This window comes from Tiliqua scincoides, assembly GCF_035046505.1.
Source record: "Tiliqua scincoides isolate rTilSci1 chromosome 11 unlocalized genomic scaffold, rTilSci1.hap2 SUPER_11_unloc_5, whole genome shotgun sequence".
Classification (NCBI taxonomy): domain Eukaryota; kingdom Metazoa; phylum Chordata; class Lepidosauria; order Squamata; family Scincidae; genus Tiliqua; species Tiliqua scincoides.
The window spans coordinates 79,577-104,383 of NW_027101351.1; positions in this window are offsets into that span (position 1 = coordinate 79,577).

Here is a 24,807-nt window from a genome sequence, read left to right on the forward strand (position 1 = left end):
ACATTTCCCAAGGCACAGTTTGCACACGCAGGGGCAGTACTGGTCATCCAAAGAAACTCTGCAGCATCAACAGACTTGATTAAGGGTGGATGAGTGTGATACTGGAGAAATGGGAATGGGACTTCGGATTTGGGACTTGGAACGTGGCACTTGGAACCCCGGGGTCATCAAAAATTTTGGTGGAAAATAAATATTTTGCCTAGAAATATTTTGGTGTAGCAGGAGCATTGCTTGTCACCAAAGGAAACTCTGGAGCATCAAGAAAGTTGATTGGGAGAGGATTTGTGCGATCCTGGAAAAATGGGTTTCAGGCCAGAAAAACGATGACCCCGGGGTCATCAAAAGTTTTGGTGGAAAAATTTTTTTTCCGTAGTCACAGTTTGGTGTAGCAGGAGCATTGCTTGTCAACCAAGGTACCTCTGGAGCATCAAGAAACTTGATTGGGAGAGGATTTGTGCGATCCTGGAAAAATGGATTTCAGGCCAGAAAAACGATGACCCCGGGGTCATCAAAAATTTTAGTGGAAAAAAAATATTTTTCCTAGAAACATTTTGGAGTAGCAGGAGCATTGCTTGTCAACCAAGGTACCTCTGGAGCATCAAGAAACTTGATTGGGAGAGGATTTGTGCGATCCTGGAAAAATGGGTTTCAGGCCAGAAAAACGATGACCCCGGGGTCATCAAAAATTTTGGTGGGAAAATAAGATTTTTCCTAGAAACATTTTGGAGTAGCAGGAGCATTGCTTGTCACCCAAGGAAACTCAGGAACATCAAGAAAGTTGATTGGCAGAGGATTTATGTGATCCTGGAAAAATGGGTTTCAGGCCAGGAAAACGATGACCCCGGGATCATCAAAAATTTTGGTGGAAAAGAATATATTTTCCCTAGAAACATTTTGGAGTAGCAGGAGCATTGCGTGTCAACCAAGGTACCTCAGGAGCATCAAGAAACTTGATTGAGAGAGGATTTGTGCGATTCTGGAAAAATGGGTTTCAGGCCAAAAAAACGATGACCCCGGGGACATCAAAAAATTGGTGAAAAAAAATATTTTGCCTAGAAACATTTTGGTGTAGCAGGAGCATTGCTCGTCACCCAAGGAAACTCTGGAGCTTCAAGAAAGTTGATTGGGAGAAGATTTGTGCGATTCTGGAAAAATGGGTTTCAGGCTAGGAAAACGATGACACCGGGGTCATCAAAAATTCTGGTGGAAAAAATTTTTTTCCCTAGGCACAGTTTGGTGAAGCAGGAGCATTGCTTGTCACCCAAGGAAACCCTGGAGCATCAAGAAATTTGATTGGGACAGGATTTGTGCGATCCTGGAAAAATGAGTTTCAGGCCAGAAAAACGATGACCCCGCGGTCATCAAAAATTTTGGTGGAAAAAAAATATTTTCCCTAGGCACAATTTGGTGTAGCAGGAGCATTGCTTATTACATTAAGAAACCCTGGAGCATCAAGAAACTTCACTGGGAGAGGATTTATGCGATCCTGGAAAAATGGGTTTCAGGCCACAAAAACGATGACCCTGGGGTCATCAAAAATTTTGGTGGAAAAAAAATATTTTGCCTAGAAAAATTTTGGAGTAGCAGGAGCTTTGCTTGACAACCAAGGATACTCTGGAGCATCAAGAAACTTGATTGGGAGAGGATTTGTGCGATCATGGAAAAATGGATTTCAGGCCAGAAAAACGATGACCCCAGGGACATCAAAAAATTGGTGAAAAAAAATATTTTGCCTAGAAACATTTTGGTGTAGCAGGAGCATTGCTTGTCACCAAAGGAAACTCTGGAGCATCAAGAAAGTTGATTGGGAGAGGATTTGTGCGATCCTGGAAAAATGGGTTTCAGGCCAGAAAAACGATGACCCCGGGGTCATCAAAAATTTTGGTGGGAAAGAATATATTTTCCCTAGAAAAATTTTGGAGTAGCAGGAGCATTGCTTGTCAACCAAGGTACCTCAGGAGCATCAAGAAAATTGATTGAAAGAGGATTTGTGCGATCCTGGAAAAATGGGTTTCAGGCCAGAAAAACGATGACCCCGGGGACATCAAAAAATTGGTGAAAAAAAATATTTTGCCTAGAAACATTTTGGTGTAGCAGGAGCATTGCTTGTCTCCCAAGGAAACTCTGGAGGATCAAGAAAGTTGATTGGGAGAGGATTTGTGCGATCCTGGAAAAATGGGTTTCAGGCCAGGAAAACGATGACCCTGGGGTCATCAAAAATTTTGGTAGAAAAAAAATATTTTGCCTAGAATCATTTTGGTGTAGCAGAAGCATTGCTTGTCACCCAAGGAAAATCTGGAGCATCAAGAAAGTTGATTGGGAGAGGATTTGTGCGATCCTGGAAAAATGGGTTACAGGCCAGAGAAACGATGACCCCGGGGTCATCAAAAGTTTTGGAGGAAAAAAAACATTTCCCAAGGCACAGTTTGCACACGCAGGGGCAGTACTGGTCATCCAAAGAAACTCTGCAGCATCAACAGACTTGATTAAGGGTGGATGAGTGTGATACTGGAGAAATGGGAATGGGACTTCGGATTTGGGACTTGGAACGTGGCACTTGGAACCCCGGGGTCATCAAAAATTTTGGTGGAAAATAAATATTTTGCCTAGAAATATTTTGGTGTAGCAGGAGCATTGCTTGTCACCAAAGGAAACTCTGGAGCATCAAGAAAGTTGATTGGGAGAGGATTTGTGCGATCCTGGAAAAATGGGTTTCAGCCAGAAAAACGATGACCCCGGGGTCTTCAAAAATTCTGGTGGAAAACATTTTTTTCCCTAGGCACAGTTTGGTGTAGCAGGAGCATTGCTTGTCACCCAAGGAAACCCTAGAGCATGAAGAAACTTGATTGGGGAAGATTTGTGCGATCCTGGAAAATTGAGTTTCAGGCCAGAAAAACGATGACCCCGTGGTCATCAAAAATTTTGGAGGAAAAAAAAACATTTCCCAAGGCACAGTTTGCACACGCAGGGGCAGTACTGGTCATCCAAAGAAACTCTGCAGCATCAACAGACTTGATTAAGGGTGGATGAGTGTGATACTGGAGAAATGGGAATGGGACTTCGGATTTGGGACTTGGAACGTGGCACTTGGAACCCCGGGGTCATCAAAAATTTTGGTGGAAAATAAATATTTTGCCTAGAAATATTTTGGTGTAGCAGGAGCATTGCTTGTCACCAAAGGAAACTCTGGAGCATCAAGAAAGTTGATTGGGAGAGGATTTGTGCGATCCTGGAAAAATGGGTTTCAGGCCAGAAAAACGATGACCCCGGGGTCATCAAAAGTTTTGGTGGAAAAATTTTTTTTCCGTAGTCACAGTTTGGTGTAGCAGGAGCATTGCTTGTCACCCAAGGAAACCCTGGAGCATCAAGAAACTTGATTGGGAGAGGATTTGTGCGATCCTGGAAAAATGGATTTCAGGCCAGAAAAACGATGACCCCGGGGTCATCAAAAATTTTAGTGGAAAAAAAATATTTTTCCTAGAAACATTTTGGAGTAGCAGGAGCATTGCTTGTCAACCAAGGTACCTCTGGAGCATCAAGAAACTTGATTGGGAGAGGATTTGTGCGATCCTGGAAAAATGGGTTTCAGGCCAGAAAAACGATGACCCCGGGGTCATCAAAAATTTTGGTGGGAAAATAAGATTTTTCCTAGAAACATTTTGGAGTAGCAGGAGCATTGCTTGTCAACCAAGGTACCTCTGGAGCATCAAGAAACTTGATTGGGAGAGGATTTGTGCGATCCTGGAAAAATGGATTTCAGGCCAGAAAAACGATGACCCCGGGGTCATCAAAAATTTTAGTGGAAAAAAAATATTTTTCCTAGAAACATTTTGGAGTAGCAGGAGCATTGCTTGTCAACCAAGGTACCTCTGGAGCATCAAGAAACTTGATTGGGAGAGGATTTGTGCGATCCTGGAAAAATGGGTTTCAGGCCAGAAAAACGATGACCCCGGGGTCATCAAAAATTTTGGTGGGAAAATAAGATTTTTCCTAGAAACATTTTGGAGTAGCAGGAGCATTGCTTGTCACCCAAGGAAACTCAGGAACATCAAGAAAGTTGATTGGCAGAGGATTTATGTGATCCTGGAAAAATGGGTTTCAGGCCAGAAAAACGATGACCCCGGGGTCATCAAAAATTTTGGTGGGAAAATAAGATTTTTCCTAGAAACATTTTGGAGTAGCAGGAGCATTGCTTGTCACCCAAGGAAACTCAGGAGCATCAAGAAACTTGATTGAGAGAGGATTTGTGCGATTCTGGAAAAATGGGTTTCAGGCCAAAAAAACGATGACCCCGGGGACATCAAAAAATTGGTGAAAAAAAATATTTTGCCTAGAAACATTTTGGTGTAGCAGGAGCATTGCTCGTCACCCAAGGAAACTCTGGAGCTTCAAGAAAGTTGATTGGGAGAAGATTTGTGCGATTCTGGAAAAATGGGTTTCAGGCTAGGAAAACGATGACACCGGGGTCATCAAAAATTCTGGTGGAAAAAATTTTTTTCCCTAGGCACAGTTTGGTGAAGCAGGAGCATTGCTTGTCACCCAAGGAAACCCTGGAGCATCAAGAAATTTGATTGGGACAGGATTTGTGCGATCCTGGAAAAATGAGTTTCAGGCCAGAAAAACGATGACCCCGCGGTCATCAAAAATTTTGGTGGAAAAAAAATATTTTCCCTAGGCACAATTTGGTGTAGCAGGAGCATTGCTTATTACATTAAGAAACCCTGGAGCATCAAGAAACTTCACTGGGAGAGGATTTATGCGATCCTGGAAAAATGGGTTTCAGGCCACAAAAACGATGACCCTGGGGTCATCAAAAATTTTGGTGGAAAAAAAATATTTTGCCTAGAAAAATTTTGGAGTAGCAGGAGCTTTGCTTGACAACCAAGGATACTCTGGAGCATCAAGAAACTTGATTGGGAGAGGATTTGTGCGATCATGGAAAAATGGATTTCAGGCCAGAAAAACGATGACCCCAGGGACATCAAAAAATTGGTGAAAAAAAATATTTTGCCTAGAAACATTTTGGTGTAGCAGGAGCATTGCTTGTCACCAAAGGAAACTCTGGAGCATCAAGAAAGTTGATTGGGAGAGGATTTGTGCGATCCTGGAAAAATGGGTTTCAGGCCAGAAAAACGATGACCCCGGGGTCATCAAAAATTTTGGTGGGAAAGAATATATTTTCCCTAGAAAAATTTTGGAGTAGCAGGAGCATTGCTTGTCAACCAAGGTACCTCAGGAGCATCAAGAAAATTGATTGAAAGAGGATTTGTGCGATCCTGGAAAAATGGGTTTCAGGCCAGAAAAACGATGACCCCGGGGACATCAAAAAATTGGTGAAAAAAAATATTTTGCCTAGAAACATTTTGGTGTAGCAGGAGCATTGCTTGTCTCCCAAGGAAACTCTGGAGGATCAAGAAAGTTGATTGGGAGAGGATTTGTGCGATCCTGGAAAAATGGGTTTCAGGCCAGGAAAACGATGACCCTGGGGTCATCAAAAATTTTGGTAGAAAAAAAATATTTTGCCTAGAATCATTTTGGTGTAGCAGAAGCATTGCTTGTCACCCAAGGAAAATCTGGAGCATCAAGAAAGTTGATTGGGAGAGGATTTGTGCGATCCTGGAAAAATGGGTTACAGGCCAGAGAAACGATGACCCCGGGGTCATCAAAAGTTTTGGAGGAAAAAAAACATTTCCCAAGGCACAGTTTGCACACGCAGGGGCAGTACTGGTCATCCAAAGAAACTCTGCAGCATCAACAGACTTGATTAAGGGTGGATGAGTGTGATACTGGAGAAATGGGAATGGGACTTCGGATTTGGGACTTGGAACGTGGCACTTGGAACCCCGGGGTCATCAAAAATTTTGGTGGAAAATAAATATTTTGCCTAGAAATATTTTGGTGTAGCAGGAGCATTGCTTGTCACCAAAGGAAACTCTGGAGCATCAAGAAAGTTGATTGGGAGAGGATTTGTGCGATCCTGGAAAAATGGGTTTCAGGCCAGAAAAACGATGACCCCGGGGTCATCAAAAGTTTTGGTGGAAAAATTTTTTTTCCGTAGTCACAGTTTGGTGTAGCAGGAGCATTGCTTGTCACCCAAGGAAACCCTGGAGCATCAAGAAACTTGATTGGGAGAGGATTTGTGCGATCCTGGAAAAATGGATTTCAGGCCAGAAAAACGATGACCCCGGGGTCATCAAAAATTTTAGTGGAAAAAAAATATTTTTCCTAGAAACATTTTGGAGTAGCAGGAGCATTGCTTGTCAACCAAGGTACCTCTGGAGCATCAAGAAACTTGATTGGGAGAGGATTTGTGCGATCCTGGAAAAATGGGTTTCAGGCCAGAAAAACGATGACCCCGGGGTCATCAAAAATTTTGGTGGGAAAATAAGATTTTTCCTAGAAACATTTTGGAGTAGCAGGAGCATTGCTTGTCACCCAAGGAAACTCAGGAACATCAAGAAAGTTGATTGGCAGAGGATTTATGTGATCCTGGAAAAATGGGTTTCAGGCCAGGAAAACGATGACCCCGGGGTCATCAAAAATTTTGGTGGAAAAGAATATATTTTCCCTAGAAACATTTTGGAGTAGCAGGAGCATTGCGTGTCAACCAAGGTACCTCAGGAGCATCAAGAAACTTGATTGAGAGAGGATTTGTGCGATTCTGGAAAAATGGGTTTCAGGCCAAAAAAACGATGACCCCGGGGACATCAAAAAATTGGTGAAAAAAAATATTTTGCCTAGAAACATTTTGGTGTAGCAGGAGCATTGCTCGTCACCCAAGGAAACTCTGGAGCTTCAAGAAAGTTGATTGGGAGAAGATTTGTGCGATTCTGGAAAAATGGGTTTCAGGCTAGGAAAACGATGACACCGGGGTCATCAAAAATTCTGGTGGAAAAAATTTTTTTCCCTAGGCACAGTTTGGTGAAGCAGGAGCATTGCTTGTCACCCAAGGAAACCCTGGAGCATCAAGAAATTTGATTGGGACAGGATTTGTGCGATCCTGGAAAAATGAGTTTCAGGCCAGAAAAACGATGACCCAGCGGTCATCAAAAATTTTGGTGGAAAAAAAATATTTTCCCTAGGCACAATTTGGTGTAGCAGGAGCATTGCTTATTACATTAAGAAACCCTGGAGCATCAAGAAACTTCACTGGGAGAGGATTTATGCGATCCTGGAAAAATGGGTTTCAGGCCACAAAAACGATGACCCTGGGGTCATCAAAAGATTTGGTGGAAAAATTTTTTTTCCGTAGTCACAGTTTGGTGTAGCAGGAGCATTGCTTGTCACCCAAGGAAACCCTGGAGCATCAAGAAACTTGATTGGGAGAGGATTTGTGCGATCCTGGAAAAATGGATTTCAGGCCAGAAAAACGATGACCCCGGGGTCATCAAAAATTTTAGTGGAAAAAAAATATTTTTCCTAGAAACATTTTGGAGTAGCAGGAGCATTGCTTGTCAACCAAGGTACCTCTGGAGCATCAAGAAACTTGATTGGGAGAGGATTTGTGCGATCCTGGAAAAATGGGTTTCAGGCCAGAAAAACGATGACCCCGGGGTCATCAAAAATTTTGGTGGGAAAATAAGATTTTTCCTAGAAACATTTTGGAGTAGCAGGAGCATTGCTTGTCACCCAAGGAAACTCAGGAACATCAAGAAAGTTGATTGGCAGAGGATTTATGTGATCCTGGAAAAATGGGTTTCAGGCCAGGAAAACGATGACCCCGGGGTCATCAAAAATTTTGGTGGAAAAGAATATATTTTCCCTAGAAACATTTTGGAGTAGCAGGAGCATTGCGTGTCAACCAAGGTACCTCAGGAGCATCAAGAAACTTGATTGAGAGAGGATTTGTGCGATTCTGGAAAAATGGGTTTCAGGCCAAAAAAACGATGACCCCGGGGACATCAAAAAATTGGTGAAAAAAAATATTTTGCCTAGAAACATTTTGGTGTAGCAGGAGCATTGCTCGTCACCCAAGGAAACTCTGGAGCTTCAAGAAAGTTGATTGGGAGAAGATTTGTGCGATTCTGGAAAAATGGGTTTCAGGCTAGGAAAACGATGACACCGGGGTAATCAAAAATTCTGGTGGAAAATATTTTTTTCCCTAGGCACAGTTTGGTGAAGCAGGAGCATTGCTTGTCACCCAAGGAAACCCTGGAGCATCAAGAAATTTGATTGGGACAGGATTTGTGCGATCCTGGAAAAATGAGTTTCAGGCCAGAAAAACGATGACCCCGGGGTCATCAAAAATTTTGGTAGAAAAAAAATATTTTGCCTAGAAACATTTTGGAGTAGCAGGAGCATTGCTTGTCACCCAAGGAAACTCTGGAGCATCAAGAAAGTTGATTTGGAGAGGATTTGTGCGATCCTGTAAAAATGGGTTTCAGGCCAGAAAAACGATGACCCCGGGGTCATCAAAAATTTTGGTGGGAAAAAAATATTTTGCCTAGAAACATTTTGCAGTAGCAGGAGCATTGCTTGTCACCCAAGGAAACTCTGGAGCATCAAGAAAGTTGATTGGGAGAGGATTAGTGCGATCCCGGAAAAATGGGTTTCAGGCCAGGAAAACGAAGACCCCGGGGTCATCAAAAATTTTGGTGGAAAAGAATATATTTTCCCTAGAAACATTTTGGAGTAGAAGGAGCATTGCTTGTCAACCAAGGTACCTCAGGAGCATCAAGAAATTTGATTGAGAGAGGATTTGTGCGATCCTGGAAAAATGGATTTCAGGCCAGAAAAACGATGACCCCGGGGACATCAAAAAATTGGTGAAAAAAATATTTTGCCTAGAAACATTTTGGTGTAGCAGGAGCATTGCTTGTCACCCAAGGAAACTCTGGAGCATCAAGAAAGTTGATTGGGAGAGGATTTGTGCGATCCTGGAAAAATGGGTTTCAGGCCAGGAAAAAGATGACCCCGGGGTCATCAAAAATTCTGGTGGAAAAAATTTTTTTCCCTAGGCACAGTTTGGTGAAGCAGGAGCATTGCTTGTCACCCAAGGAAACCCTGGAGCATCAAGAAATTTGATTGGGACAGGATTTGTGCGATCCTGGAAAAATGAGTTTCAGGCCAGAAAAACGATAACCCCGCGGTCATCAAAAATTTTGGTGGAAAAAAAATATTTTCCCTAGGCACAATTTGGTGTAGCAGGAGCATTGCTTATTACATTAAGAAACCCTGGAGCATCAAGAAACTTCACTGGGAGAGGATTTATGCGATCCTGGAAAAATGGGTTTCAGGCCACAAAAACGATGACCCTGGGGTCATCAAAAATTTTGGTGGAAAAAAAATATTTTGCCTAGAAAAATTTTGGAGTAGCAGGAGCTTTGCTTGACAACCAAGGATACTCTGGAGCATCAAGAAACTTGATTGGGAGAGGATTTGTGCGATCATGGAAAAATGGATTTCAGGCCAGAAAAACGATGACCCCAGGGACATAAAAAAATTGGTGAAAAAAAATATTTTGCCTAGAAACATTTTGGTGTAGCAGGAGCATTGCTTGTCTCCCAAGGAAACTCTGGAGGATCAAGAAAGTTGATTGGGAGAGGATTTGTGCGATCCTGGAAAAATGGGTTTCAGGCCAGGAAAACGATGACCCTGGGGTCATCAAAAATTTTGGTAGAAAAAAAATATTTTGCCTAGAATCATTTTGGTGTAGCAGAAGCATTGCTTGTCACCCAAGGAAAATCTGGAGCATCAAGAAAGTTGATTGGGAGAGGATTTGTGCGATCCTGGAAAAATGGGTTACAGGCCAGAGAAACGATGACCCCGGGGTCATCAAAAGTTTTGGAGGAAAAAAAACATTTCCCAAGGCACAGTTTGCACACGCAGGGGCAGTACTGGTCATCCAAAGAAACTCTGCAGCATCAACAGACTTGATTAAGGGTGGATGAGTGTGATACTGGAGAAATGGGAATGGGACTTCGGATTTGGGACTTGGAACGTGGCACTTGGAACCCCGGGGTCATCAAAAATTTTGGTGGAAAATAAATATTTTGCCTAGAAATATTTTGGTGTAGCAGGAGCATTGCTTGTCACCAAAGGAAACTCTGGAGCATCAAGAAAGTTGATTGGGAGAGGATTTGTGCGATCCTGGAAAAATGGGTTTCAGGCCAGAAAAACGATGACCCCGGGGTCATCAAAAATTTTGGTGGGAAAAAAATATTTTGCCTAGAAACATTTTGGAGTAGCAGGAGCATTGCTTGTCACCCAAGGAAACTCTGGAGCATCAAGAAAGTTGATTGGGAGAGGATTTGTGCGATCCTGGAAAAATGGGTTTCAGGCCAGAAAAACGATGACCCCGGGGTCATCAAAAATTTTGGTGGGAAAAAAATATTTTCCCTAGAAACATTTTGGAGTAGCAGGAGCATTGCTTGTCACCCAAGCAAACTCTGGAGCATCAAGAAAGTTGATTGGGAGAGGATTTGTGCGATCCTGGAAAAATGGGTTTCAGGCCAGAAAAACGATGACCCCGGGGTCATCAAAAATTTTGGTAGAAAAAAAATATTTTGCCTAGAAACATTTTGGAGTAGCAGGAGCATTGCTTGTCGCCCAAGGAAACTCTGGAGCATCAAGAAAGTTGATTGGGAGAGGATTTGTGCGATCCTGGAAAAATGGGTTTCAGGCCAGGAAAACGAAGACCCCGGGGTCATCAAAAATTTTGGTGGAAAAGAATATATTTTCCCTAGAAACATTTTGCAGTAGCAGGAGCATTGCTTGTCAACCAAGGTACCTCAGGAGCATCAAGAAATTTGATTGAGAGAGGATTTGTGCGATCCTGGAAAAATGGGTTTCAGGCCAGAAAAACGATGACCCCGGGGACATCAAAAAATTGGTGAAAAAAATATTTTGCCTAGAAACATTTTGGTGTAGCAGGAGCATTGCTTGTCACCCAAGGAAACTCTGGAGCATCAAGAAAGTTGATTGGGAGAGGATTTGTGCGATCCTGGAAAAATGGGTTTCAGGCCAGAAAAACCATGACCCCGGGGTCATCAAAAATTCTGGTGGAAAAAATTTTTTTCCCTAGGCACAGTTTGGTGTAGCAGGAGCATTGCTTGTCACCCAAGGAAACCCTGGAGCATCAAGAAACTTGATTGGGAGAGGATTTGTGCGATCCTGGAAAAATGGGTTTCAGCCAGAAAAACGATGACCCCAGGGTCATCAAAAATTTTGGTGGAAAAAAACTATTTTGCCTAGAAACATTTTGGAGTACCAGGAGCATTGCTTGTCAACCAAGGTACCTCTGGAGCATCAAGAAACTTGATTGGGAGAGGATTTGTGCGATCCTGGAAAAATGGGTTTCAGGCCAGAAAAACGATTACCCCGGGGTCATCAAAAATTTTAGTGGAAAAAAAAATATTTTGCCTAGAAACATTTTGGTGTAGCAGGAGCATTGCTTGTCACCCAAGGAAACTCTGGAGCATCAAGAAAGTTGATTGGGAGAGGATTTGTGCGATCCTGGAAAAATGGGTTTCAGGCCAGAAAAACGATGACCCCGGGGTCATTAAAAATTTTGGTGGAAAAGAATATATTTTTCCTAGAAACATTTTGGAGTAGCAGGAGCATTGCTTGTCAACAAAGGTACCTCAGGAGCATCAAGAAACTTGATTGAGAGAGGATTTGTGCGATCCTGGAAAAATGGGTTTCAGGCCAGAAAAACGATGACCCCGGGGACATCAAAAAATTGGTGAAAAAAAATATTTTGCCTAGAAACATTTTGGTGTAGCAGTAGCATTGCTTGGCACCCAAGGAAACCCTGGAGCATCAAGAAACTTGATTGGGAGAGGATTTGTGCGATCCTGGAAAAATGGGTTTCAGCCAGAAAAACGATGACCCCGGGGTCTTCAAAAATTCTGGTGGAAAACATTTTTTTCCCTAGGCACAGTTTGGTGTAGCAGGAGCATTGCTTGTCACCCAAGGAAACCCTAGAGCATGAAGAAACTTGATTGGGGAAGATTTGTGCGATCCTGGAAAATTGAGTTTCAGGCCAGAAAAACGATGACCCCGTGGTCATCAAAAATTTTGGAGGAAAAAAAACATTTCCCAAGGCACAGTTTGCACACGCAGGGGCAGTACTGGTCATCCAAAGAAACACTGCAGCATCAACAGACTTGATTAAGGGTGGATGAGTGTGATACTGGAGAAATGGGAATGGGACTTCGGATTTGGGACTTGGAACGTGGCACTTGGAACCCCGGGGTCATCAAAAATTTTGGTGGAAAATAAATATTTTGCCTAGAAATATTTTGGTGTAGCAGGAGCATTGCTTGTCACCAAAGGAAACTCTGGAGCATCAAGAAAGTTGATTGGGAGAGGATTTGTGCGATCCTGGAAAAATGGGTTTCAGGCCAGAAAAACGATGACCCCGGGGTCATCAAAAGTTTTGGTGGAAAAATTTTTTTTCCGTAGTCACAGTTTGGTGTAGCAGGAGCATTGCTTGTCACCCAAGGAAACCCTGGAGCATCAAGAAACTTGATTGGGAGAGGATTTGTGCGATCCTGGAAAAATGGATTTCAGGCCAGAAAAACGATGACCCCGGGGTCATCAAAAATTTTAGTGGAAAAAAAATATTTTTCCTAGAAACATTTTGGAGTAGCAGGAGCATTGCTTGTCAACCAAGGTACCTCTGGAGCATCAAGAAACTTGATTGGGAGAGGATTTGTGCGATCCTGGAAAAATGGATTTCAGGCCAGAAAAACGATGACCCCGGGGTCATCAAAAATTTTAGTGGAAAAAAAATATTTTTCCTAGAAACATTTTGGAGTAGCAGGAGCATTGCTTGTCAACCAAGGTACCTCTGGAGCATCAAGAAACTTGATTGGGAGAGGATTTGTGCGATCCTGGAAAAATGGGTTTCAGGCCAGAAAAACGATGACCCCGGGGTCATCAAAAATTTTGGTGGGAAAATAAGATTTTTCCTAGAAACATTTTGGAGTAGCAGGAGCATTGCTTGTCACCCAAGGAAACTCAGGAACATCAAGAAAGTTGATTGGCAGAGGATTTATGTGATCCTGGAAAAATGGGTTTCAGGCCAGGAAAACGATGACCCCGGGATCATCAAAAATTTTGGTGGAAAAGAATATATTTTCCCTAGAAACATTTTGGAGTAGCAGGAGCATTGCGTGTCAACCAAGGTACCTCAGGAGCATCAAGAAACTTGATTGAGAGAGGATTTGTGCGATTCTGGAAAAATGGGTTTCAGGCCAAAAAAAACGATGACCCCGGGGACATCAAAAAATTGGTGAAAAAAAATATTTTGCCTAGAAACATTTTGGTGTAGCAGGAGCATTGCTCGTCACCCAAGGAAACTCTGGAGCTTCAAGAAAGTTGATTGGGAGAAGATTTGTGCGATTCTGGAAAAATGGGTTTCAGGCTAGGAAAACGATGACACCGGGGTCATCAAAAATTCTGGTGGAAAAAATTTTTTTCCCTAGGCACAGTTTGGTGAAGCAGGAGCATTGCTTGTCACCCAAGGAAACCCTGGAGCATCAAGAAATTTGATTGGGACAGGATTTGTGCGATCCTGGAAAAATGAGTTTCAGGCCAGAAAAACGATGACCCAGCGGTCATCAAAAATTTTGGTGGAAAAGAATATATTTTCCCTAGAAACATTTTGGAGTAGAAGGAGCATTGCTTGTCAACCAAGGTACCTCAGGAGCATCAAGAAATTTGATTGAGAGAGGATTTGTGCGATCCTGGAAAAATGGATTTCAGGCCAGAAAAACGATGACCCCGGGGACATCAAAAAATTGGTGAAAAAAATATTTTGCCTAGAAACATTTTGGTGTAGCAGGAGCATTGCTTGTCACCCAAGGAAACTCTGGAGCATCAAGAAAGTTGATTGGGAGAGGATTTGTGCGATCCTGGAAAAATGGGTTTCAGGCCAGGAAAAAGATGACCCCGGGGTCATCAAAAATTCTGGTGGAAAAAATTTTTTTCCCTAGGCACAGTTTGGTGAAGCAGGAGCATTGCTTGTCACCCAAGGAAACCCTGGAGCATCAAGAAATTTGATTGGGACAGGATTTGTGCGATCCTGGAAAAATGAGTTTCAGGCCAGAAAAACGATAACCCCGCGGTCATCAAAAATTTTGGTGGAAAAAAAATATTTTCCCTAGGCACAATTTGGTGTAGCAGGAGCATTGCTTATTACATTAAGAAACCCTGGAGCATCAAGAAACTTCACTGGGAGAGGATTTATGCGATCCTGGAAAAATGGGTTTCAGGCCACAAAAACGATGACCCTGGGGTCATCAAAAATTTTGGTGGAAAAAAAATATTTTGCCTAGAAAAATTTTGGAGTAGCAGGAGCTTTGCTTGACAACCAAGGATACTCTGGAGCATCAAGAAACTTGATTGGGAGAGGATTTGTGCGATCATGGAAAAATGGATTTCAGGCCAGAAAAACGATGACCCCAGGGACATCAAAAAATTGGTGAAAAAAAATATTTTGCCTAGAAACATTTTGGTGTAGCAGGAGCATTGCTTGTCTCCCAAGGAAACTCTGGAGGATCAAGAAAGTTGATTGGGAGAGGATTTGTGCGATCCTGGAAAAATGGGTTTCAGGCCAGGAAAACGATGACCCTGGGGTCATCAAAAATTTTGGTAGAAAAAAAATATTTTGCCTAGAATCATTTTGGTGTAGCAGAAGCATTGCTTGTCACCCAAGGAAAATCTGGAGCATCAAGAAAGTTGATTGGGAGAGGATTTGTGCGATCCTGGAAAAATGGGTTACAGGCCAGAGAAACGATGACCCCGGGGTCATCAAAAGTTTTGGAGGAAAAAAAACATTTCCCAAGGCACAGTTTGCACACGCAGGGGCAGTACTGGTCATCCAAAGAAACTCTGCAGCATCAACAGACTTGATTAAGGGTGGATGAGTGTGATACTGGAGAAATGGGAATGGGACTTCGGATTTGGGACTTGGAACGTGGCACTTGGAACCCCGGGGTCATCAAAAATTTTGGTGGAAAATAAATATTTTGCCTAGAAATATTTTGGTGTAGCAGGAGCATTGCTTGTCACCAAAGGAAACTCTGGAGCATCAAGAAAGTTGATTGGGAGAGGATTTGTGCGATCCTGGAAAAATGGGTTTCAGGCCAGAAAAACGATGACCCCGGGGTCATCAAAAATTTTGGTGGGAAAAAAATATTTTGCCTAGAAACATTTTGGAGTAGCAGGAGCATTGCTTGTCACCCAAGCAAACTCTGGAGCATCAAGAAAGTTGATTGGGAGAGGATTTGTGCGATCCTGGAAAAATGGGTTTCAGGCCAGAAAAACGATGACCCCGGGGTCATCAAAAATTTTGGTGGGAAAAAAATATTTTCCCTAGAAACATTTTGGAGTAGCAGGAGCATTGCTTGTCACCCAAGCAAACTCTGGAGCATCAAGAAAGTTGATTGGGAGAGGATTTGTGCGATCCTGGAAAAATGGGTTTCAGGCCAGAAAAACGATGACCCCGGGGTCATCAAAAATTTTGGTAGAAAAAAAATATTTTGCCTAGAAACATTTTGGAGTAGCAGGAGCATTGCTTGTCGCCCAAGGAAACTCTGGAGCATCAAGAAAGTTGATTGGGAGAGGATTTGTGCGATCCTGGAAAAATGGGTTTCAGGCCAGGAAAACGAAGACCCCGGGGTCATCAAAAATTTTGGTGGAAAAGAATATATTTTCCCTAGAAACATTTTGCAGTAGCAGGAGCATTGCTTGTCAACCAAGGTACCTCAGGAGCATCAAGAAATTTGATTGAGAGAGGATTTGTGCGATCCTGGAAAAATGGGTTTCAGGCCAGAAAAACGATGACCCCGGGGACATCAAAAAATTGGTGAAAAAAATATTTTGCCTAGAAACATTTTGGTGTAGCAGGAGCATTGCTTGTCACCCAAGGAAACTCTGGAGCATCAAGAAAGTTGATTGGGAGAGGATTTGTGCGATCCTGGAAAAATGGGTTTCAGGCCAGAAAAACCATGACCCCGGGGTCATCAAAAATTCTGGTGGAAAAAATTTTTTTCCCTAGGCACAGTTTGGTGTAGCAGGAGCATTGCTTGTCACCCAAGGAAACCCTGGAGCATCAAGAAACTTGATTGGGAGAGGATTTGTGCGATCCTGGAAAAATGGGTTTCAGCCAGAAAAACGATGACCCCAGGGTCATCAAAAATTTTGGTGGAAAAAAACTATTTTGCCTAGAAACATTTTGGAGTACCAGGAGCATTGCTTGTCAACCAAGGTACCTCTGGAGCATCAAGAAACTTGATTGGGAGAGGATTTGTGCGATCCTGGAAAAATGGGTTTCAGGCCAGAAAAACGATTACCCCGGGGTCATCAAAAATTTTAGTGGAAAAAAAAATATTTTGCCTAGAAACATTTTGGTGTAGCAGGAGCATTGCTTGTCACCCAAGGAAACTCTGGAGCATCAAGAAAGTTGATTGGGAGAGGATTTGTGCGATCCTGGAAAAATGGGTTTCAGGCCAGAAAAACGATGACCCCGGGGTCATTAAAAATTTTGGTGGAAAAGAATATATTTTTCCTAGAAACATTTTGGAGTAGCAGGAGCATTGCTTGTCAACAAAGGTACCTCAGGAGCATCAAGAAACTTGATTGAGAGAGGATTTGTGCGATCCTGGAAAAATGGGTTTCAGGCCAGAAAAACGATGACCCCGGGGACATCAAAAAATTGGTGAAAAAAAATATTTTGCCTAGAAACATTTTGGTGTAGCAGTAGCATTGCTTGGCACCCAAGGAAACCCTGGAGCATCAAGAAACTTGATTGGGAGAGGATTTGTGCGATCCTGGAAAAATGGGTTTCAGCCAGAAAAACGATGACCCCGGGGTCTTCAAAAATTCTGGTGGAAAACATTTTTTTCCCTAGGCACAGTTTGGTGTAGCAGGAGCATTGCTTGTCACCCAAGGAAACCCTAGAGCATGAAGAAACTTGATTGGGGAAGATTTGTGCGATCCTGGAAAATTGAGTTTCAGGCCAGAAAAACGATGACCCCGTGGTCATCAAAAATTTTGGAGGAAAAAAAACATTTCCCAAGGCACAGTTTGCACACGCAGGGGCAGTACTGGTCATCCAAAGAAACACTGCAGCATCAACAGACTTGATTAAGGGTGGATGAGTGTGATACTGGAGAAATGGGAATGGGACTTCGGATTTGGGACTTGGAACGTGGCACTTGGAACCCCGGGGTCATCAAAAATTTTGGTGGAAAATAAATATTTTGCCTAGAAATATTTTGGTGTAGCAGGAGCATTGCTTGTCACCAAAGGAAACTCTGGAGCATCAAGAAAGTTGATTGGGAGAGGATTTGTGCGATCCTGGAAAAATGGGTTTCAGGCCAGAAAAACGATGACCCCGGGGTCATCAAAAGTTTTGGTGGAAAAATTTTTTTTCCGTAGTCACAGTTTGGTGTAGCAGGAGCATTGCTTGTCACCCAAGGAAACCCTGGAGCATCAAGAAACTTGATTGGGAGAGGATTTGTGCGATCCTGGAAAAATGGATTTCAGGCCAGAAAAACGATGACCCCGGGGTCATCAAAAATTTTAGTGGAAAAAAAATATTTTTCCTAGAAACATTTTGGAGTAGCAGGAGCATTGCTTGTCAACCAAGGTACCTCTGGAGCATCAAGAAACTTGATTGGGAGAGGATTTGTGCGATCCTGGAAAAATGGATTTCAGGCCAGAAAAACGATGACCCCGGGGTCATCAAAAATTTTAGTGGAAAAAAAATATTTTTCCTAGAAACATTTTGGAGTAGCAGGAGCATTGCTTGTCAACCAAGGTACCTCTGGAGCATCAAGAAACTTGATTGGGAGAGGATTTGTGCGATCCTGGAAAAATGGGTTTCAGGCCAGAAAAACGATGACCCCGGGGTCATCAAAAATTTTGGTGGGAAAATAAGATTTTTCCTAGAAACATTTTGGAGTAGCAGGAGCATTGCTTGTCACCCAAGGAAACTCAGGAACATCAAGAAAGTTGATTGGCAGAGGATTTATGTGATCCTGGAAAAATGGGTTTCAGGCCAGGAAAACGATGACCCCGGGATCATCAAAAATTTTGGTGGAAAAGAATATATTTTCCCTAGAAACATTTTGGAGTAGCAGGAGCATTGCGTGTCAACCAAGGTACCTCAGGAGCATCAAGAAACTTGATTGAGAGAGGATTTGTGCGATTCTGGAAAAATGGGTTTCAGGCCAAAAAAACGATGACCCCGGGGACATCAAAAAATTGGTGAAAAAAAATATTTTGCCTAGAAACATTTTGGTGTAGCAGGAGCATTGCTCGTCACCCAAGGAAACTCTGGAGCTTCAAGAAAGTTGATTGGGAGAAGATTTGTGCGATTCTGGAAAAATGGGTTTCAGGCTAGGAAAACGATGACACCGGGGTCATCAAAAATTCTGGTGGAAAAAATTTTTTTCCCTAGGCACAGTTTGGTGAAGCAGGAGCATTGCTTGTCACCCAAGGAAACCCTGGAGCATCAAGAAATTTGATTGGGACAGGATTTGTGCGATCCTGGAAAAATGAGTTTCAGGCCAGAAAAACGATGACCCAGCGGTCATCAAAAATTTTGGTGGAAAAAAAATATTTTCCCTAGGCACAATTTGGTGTAGCAGGAGCATTGCTTATTACATTAAGAAACCCTGGAGCATCAAGAAACTTCACTGGGAGAGGATTTATGCGATCCTGGAAAAATGGGTTTCAGGCCACAAAAACGATGACCCTGGGGTCATCAAAAATTTTGGTAGAAAAAAAATATTTTGCCTAGAATCATTTTGGTGTAGCAGAAGCATTGCTTGTCACCCAAGGAAAATCTGGAGCATCAAGAAAGTTGATTGGGAGAGGATTTGTGCGATCCTGGAAAAATGGGTTACAGGCCAGAGAAACGATGACCCCGGGGTCATCAAAAGTTTTGGAGGAAAAAAAACATTTCCCAAGGCACAGTTTGCACACGCAGGGGCAGTACTGGTCATCCAAAGAAACTCTGCAGCATCAACAGACTTGATTAAGGGTGGATGAGTGTGATACTGGAGAAATGGGAATGGGACTTCGGATTTGGGACTTGGAACGTGGCACTTGGAACCCCGGGGTCATCAAAAATTTTGGTGGAAAATAAATATTTTGCCTAGAAATATTTTGGTGTAGCAGGAGCATTGCTTGTCACCAAAGGAAACTCTGGAGCATCAAGAAAGTTGATTGGGAGAGGATTTGTGCGATCCTGGAAAAATGGGTTTCAGGCCAGAAAAACGATGACCCCGGGGTCATCAAAAGTTTTGGTGGAAAAATTTTTTTTCCGTAGTCACAGTTTGGTGTAGCAGGAGCATTGCTTGTCACCCAAGGAAACCCTGGAGCATCAAGAAACTTGATTGGGAGAGGATTTGTGCGATCCTGGAAAAATGGATTTCAGGCCAGAAAAACGATGACCCCGGGGTCATCAAAAATTTTAGTGGAAAAAAAATATTTTTCCTAGAAACATTTTGGAGTAGCAGGAGCATTGCTTGTCAACCAAGGTACCTCTGGAGCATCAAGAAACTTGATTGGGAGAGGATTTGTGCGATCCTGGAAAAATGGGTTTCAGGCCAGAAAAACGATGACCCCGGGGTCATCAAAAATTTTGGTGGGAAAATAAGATTTTTCCTAGAAACATTTTGGAGTAGCAGGAGCATTGCTTGTCACCCAAGGAAACTCAGGAACATCAAGAAAGTTGATTGGCAGAGGATTTATGTGATCCTGGAAAAATGGGTTTCAGGCCAGGAAAACGATGACCCCGGGGTCATCAAAAATTTTGGTGGAAAAGAATATATTTTCCCTAGAAACATTTTGGAGTAGCAGGAGCATTGCGTGTCAACCAAGGTACCTCAGGAGCATCAAGAAACTTGATTGAGAGAGGATTTGTGCGATTCTGGAAAAATGGGTTTCAGGCCAAAAAAACGATGACCCCGGGGACATCAAAAAATTGGTGAAAAAAAATATTTTGCCTAGAAACATTTTGGTGTAGCAGGAGCATTGCTCGTCACCCAAGGAAACTCTGGAGCTTCAAGAAAGTTGATTGGGAGAAGATTTGTGCGATTCTGGAAAAATGGGTTTCAGGCTAGGAAAACGATGACACCGGGGTAATCAAAAATTCTGGTGGAAAAAATTTTTTTCCCTAGGCACAGTTTGGTAAAGCAGGAGCATTGCTTGTCACCCAAGGAAACCCTGGAGCATCAAGAAATTTGATTGGGACAGGATTTGTGCGATCCTGGAAAAATGAGTTTCAGGCCAGAAAAACGATGACCCCGGGGTCATCAAAAATTTTGGTAGAAAAAAAATATTTTGCCTAGAAACATTTTGGAGTAGCAGGAGCATTGCTTGTCACCCAAGGAAACTCTGGAGCATCAAGAAAGTTGATTGGGAGAGGATTTGTGCGATCCTGGAAAAATGGGTTTCAGGCCAGAAAAACGATGACCCCGGGGTCATCAAAAATTTTGGTGGGAAAAAAATATTTTGCCTAGAAACATTTTGCAGTAGCAGGAGCATTGCTTGTCACCCAAGGAAACTCTGGAGCATCAAGAAAGTTGATTGGGAGAGGATTTGTGCGATCCCGGAAAAATGGGTTTCAGGCCAGGAAAACGAAGACCCCGGGGTCATCAAAAATTTTGGTGGAAAAGAATATATTTTCCCTAGAAACATTTTGGAGTAGAAGGAGCATTGCTTGTCAACCAAGGTACCTCAGGAGCATCAAGAAATTTGATTGAGAGAGGATTTGTGCGATCCTGGAAAAATGGATTTCAGGCCAGAAAAACGATGACCCCGGGGACATCAAAAAATTGGTGAAAAAAATATTTTGCCTAGAAACATTTTGGTGTAGCAGGAGCATTGCTTGTCACCCAAGGAAACTCTGGAGCATCAAGAAAGTTGAATGGGAGAGGATTTGTGCGATCCTGGAAAAATGGGTTTCAGGCCAGGAAAAAGATGACCCCGGGGTCATCAAAAATTCTGGTGGAAAAAATTTTTTTCCCTAGGCACAGTTTGGTGAAGCAGGAGCATTGCTTGTCACCCAAGGAAACCCTGGAGCATCAAGAAATTTGATTGGGACAGGATTTGTGCGATCCTGGAAAAATGAGTTTCAGGCCAGAAAAACGATGACCCCGCGGTCATCAAAAATTTTGGTGGAAAAAAAATATTTTCCCTAGGCACAATTTGGTGTAGCAGGAGCATTGCTTATTACATTAAGAAACCCTGGAGCATCAAGAAACTTCACTGGGAGAGGATTTATGCGATCCTGGAAAAATTGGTTTCAGGCCACAAAAACGATGACCCTGGGGTCATCAAAAATTTTGGTGGAAAAAAAATATTTTGCCTAGAAAAATTTTGGAGTAGCAGGAGCTTTGCTTGACAACCAAGGATACTCTGGAGCATCAAGAAACTTGATTGGGAGAGGATTTGTGCGATCATGGAAAAATGGATTTCAGGCCAGAAAAACGATGACCCCAGGGACATCAAAAAATTGGTGAAAAAAAATATTTTGCCTAGAAACATTTTGGTGTAGCAGGAGCATTGCTTGTCACCAAAGGAAACTCTGGAGCATCAAGAAAGTTGATTGGGAGAGGATTTGTGCAATCCTGGAAAAATGGGTTTCAGGCCAGAAAAACGATGACCCCGGGGTCATCAAAAATTTTGGTGGGAAAGAATATATTTTCCCTAGAAAAATTTTGGAGTAGCAGGAGCATTGCTTGTCAACCAAGGTACCTCAGGAGCATCAAGAAAATTGATTGAAAGAGGATTTGTGCGATCCTGGAAAAATGGGTTTCAGGCCAGAAAAACGATGACCCCAGGGACATCAAAAAATTGGTGAAAAAAAATATTTTGCCTAGAAACATTTTGGTGTAGCAGGAGCATTGCTTGTCTCCCAAGGAAACTCTGGAGCATCAAGAAAGTTGATTGGGAGAGGATTTGTGCGATCTTGGAAAAATGGGTTTCAGGCCAGGAAAACGATGACCCCGGGGTCATCAAAAATTTTGGTGGAAAAAAAATATCTTTCCTAAGCACAATTTTGTGTAGCAGGAGCATTGCTTATTACGTAAAGAAACCCTGGAGCATCAAGAAACTTCACTGGGAGAGGATTTATGCGATCCTGGAAAAATGGGTTTCAGGCCAGGAAAACCATGACCCCGGGGTCATCAAAAATTTTGTTGGAAAATTTTTTTTTTCCCTAGACACAGTTTGGTGTAGCAGGAGCATTGCTTGTCACCCAAGGAAACGCTGGAGCATCAAGAAACTTGATTGGGAGTGGATTTGTGCGATCCTGGAAAAATGGGTTTCCGGCCAGAAAAACGATGACCCTGGGGTCATCAAAAATTTTGGTAGAAAAAAAATATTTTGCCTAGAATCATTTTGCTGTAGCAGAAGCATTGCTTGTCACCCAAGGAAAATCTGGAGCATCAAGAAAGTTGATTGGGAGAGGATTTGTGCGATCCTGGAAAAATGGGTTACAGGCCAGAGAAACGATGACCCCGGGGTCATCAAAAGTTTTGGTGGAAAAAAATATTTTGCCTAGAAACATTTTGGTGTAGCAGGAGCATTGCTTGTCACCAAAGGAAACTCTGGAGCATCAAGAAAGTTGATTGGGAGAGGATTTGTGCAATCCTGGAAAAATGGGTTTCAGGCCAGAAAAACGATGACCCCGGGGTCATCAAAAATTTTGGTGGGAAAGAATATATTTTCCCTAGAAAAATTTTGGAGTAGCAGGAGCATTGCTTGTCAACCAAGGTACCTCAGGAGCATCAAGAAAATTGATTGAAAGAGGATTTGTGCGATCCTGGAAAAATGGGTTTCAGGCCAGAAAAACGATGACCCCAGGGGACATCAAAAAATTGGTGAAAAAAAATATTTTGCCTAGAAACATTTTGGTGTAGCAGGAGCATTGCTTGTCTCCCAAGGAAACTCTGGAGCATCAAGAAAGTTGATTGGGAGAGGATTTGTGCGATCTTGGAAAAATGGGTTTCAGGCCAGGATAACGATGACCCCGGGGTCATCAAAAATTTTGGTGGAAAAAAAAATATCTTTCCTAAGCACAATTTTGTGTAGCAGGAGCATTGCTTATTACGTAAAGAAACCCTGGAGCATCAAGAAACTTCACTGGGAGAGGATTTATGCGATCCTGGAAAAAATGGGTTTCAGGCCAGGAAAACCATGACCCCAGGGGTCATCAAAAATTTTGTTGGAAAATTTTTTTTTTTCCCTAGACACAGTTTGAGTGTAGCAGGAGCATTGCTTGTCACCCAAGGAAAACGCTGGAGCATCAAGAAACTTGATTGGGAGTGGATTTGTGCGATCCTGGAAAAATGGGTTTTCCGGCCAGAAAAACGATGACCCTGGGGTCATCAAAAATTTTGGTAGAAAAAAAATATTTTGCCTAGAATCATTTTTGCTGTAGCAGAAGCATTGCTTGTCACCCAAGGAAAATCTGGAGCATCAAGAAAGTTGATTGGGAGAGATTTGTGCGATCCTGGAAAAATGGGTTACAGGCCAGAGAAACGATTGACCCCGGGGTCATCAAAAGTTTTGGTGGAAAAAAATATTTTGCCTAGAAACATTTTGGTGTAGCAGGGAGCATTGCTCGTCACCCAAGGAAACTCTGGAGCTTACAAGAAAGTTGATTGGGAGAGGATTTGTGCGATCCTGGAAAAATGGGTTTCAGGCCAGAAAAACCATGACCCCGGGGTCATCAAAAATTCTGGTGGAAAAAATTTTTTTCCCTAGGCAACAGTTTGGTGTAGCAGGAGCATTGCTTGTCACCCAAGGAAACCCTGGAGCATCAAGAAACTTGATTGGGAGAGGATTTGTGCGATCCTGGAAAAATGGGTTTCAGCCAGAAAAACGATGACCCCAGGTCATCAAAAATTTTGGTGGAAAAAAACTATTTTTGCCTAGAAACATTTTGGAGTACCAGGAGCATTGCTTGTCAACCAAGGTACCTCTGGAAGCATCAAGAAACTTGATTGGGAGAGGATTTGTGCGATCCTGGAAAAATGGGTTTCAGGCCAGAAAAACGATTACCCCGGGGTCATCAAAAATTTTAGTGGAAAAAAAAATATTTTTGCCTAGAAAACATTTTGGTGTAGCAGGAGCATTGCTTGTCACCCAAGGAAACTCTGGAGCAATCAAGAAAGTTGATTGGGAGAGGATTTGTGCGATCCTGGAAAAATGGGTTTCAGGCCCAGAAAAACGATGACCCCGGGGTCATTAAAAATTTTTGGTGGAAAAGAATATATTTTTCCTAGAAACATTTTGGAGTAGCAGGAGCATTGCTTGTCAACAAAGGTACCTCAGGAGCATCAAGAAACTTGATTGAGAGAGGATTTGTGCGATCCTGGAAAAATGGGGTTTCAGGCCAGAAAAACGATGACCCCCGGGGACATCAAAAAATTGGTGAAAAAAAAATATTTTGCCTAGAAACATTTTGGTGTAGCAGTAGCAATTGCTTGGCACCCAAGGAAACCCTGGAGCATCAAAGAAACTTGATTGGGAGAGGATTTGTGCGATCCTGGAAAAATGGGGTTTCAGCCAGAAAAACGATGACCCCGGGGTCTTCAAAAATTCTGGTGGAAAACATTTTTTTCCCTAGGCACAGTTTGGTGTAGCAGGAGCATTGCTTGTCACCCAAGGAAACCCTAGAGCATGAAGAAACTTGATTGGGGAAGATTTGTGCGATCCTGGAAAAATTGAGTTTCAGGCCAGAAAAACGATGACCCCCGTGGTCATCAAAAATTTTGGAGGAAAAAAAACATTTCCCAAGGCACAGTTTGCACACGCAGGGGCAGTACTGGTCATCCAAAG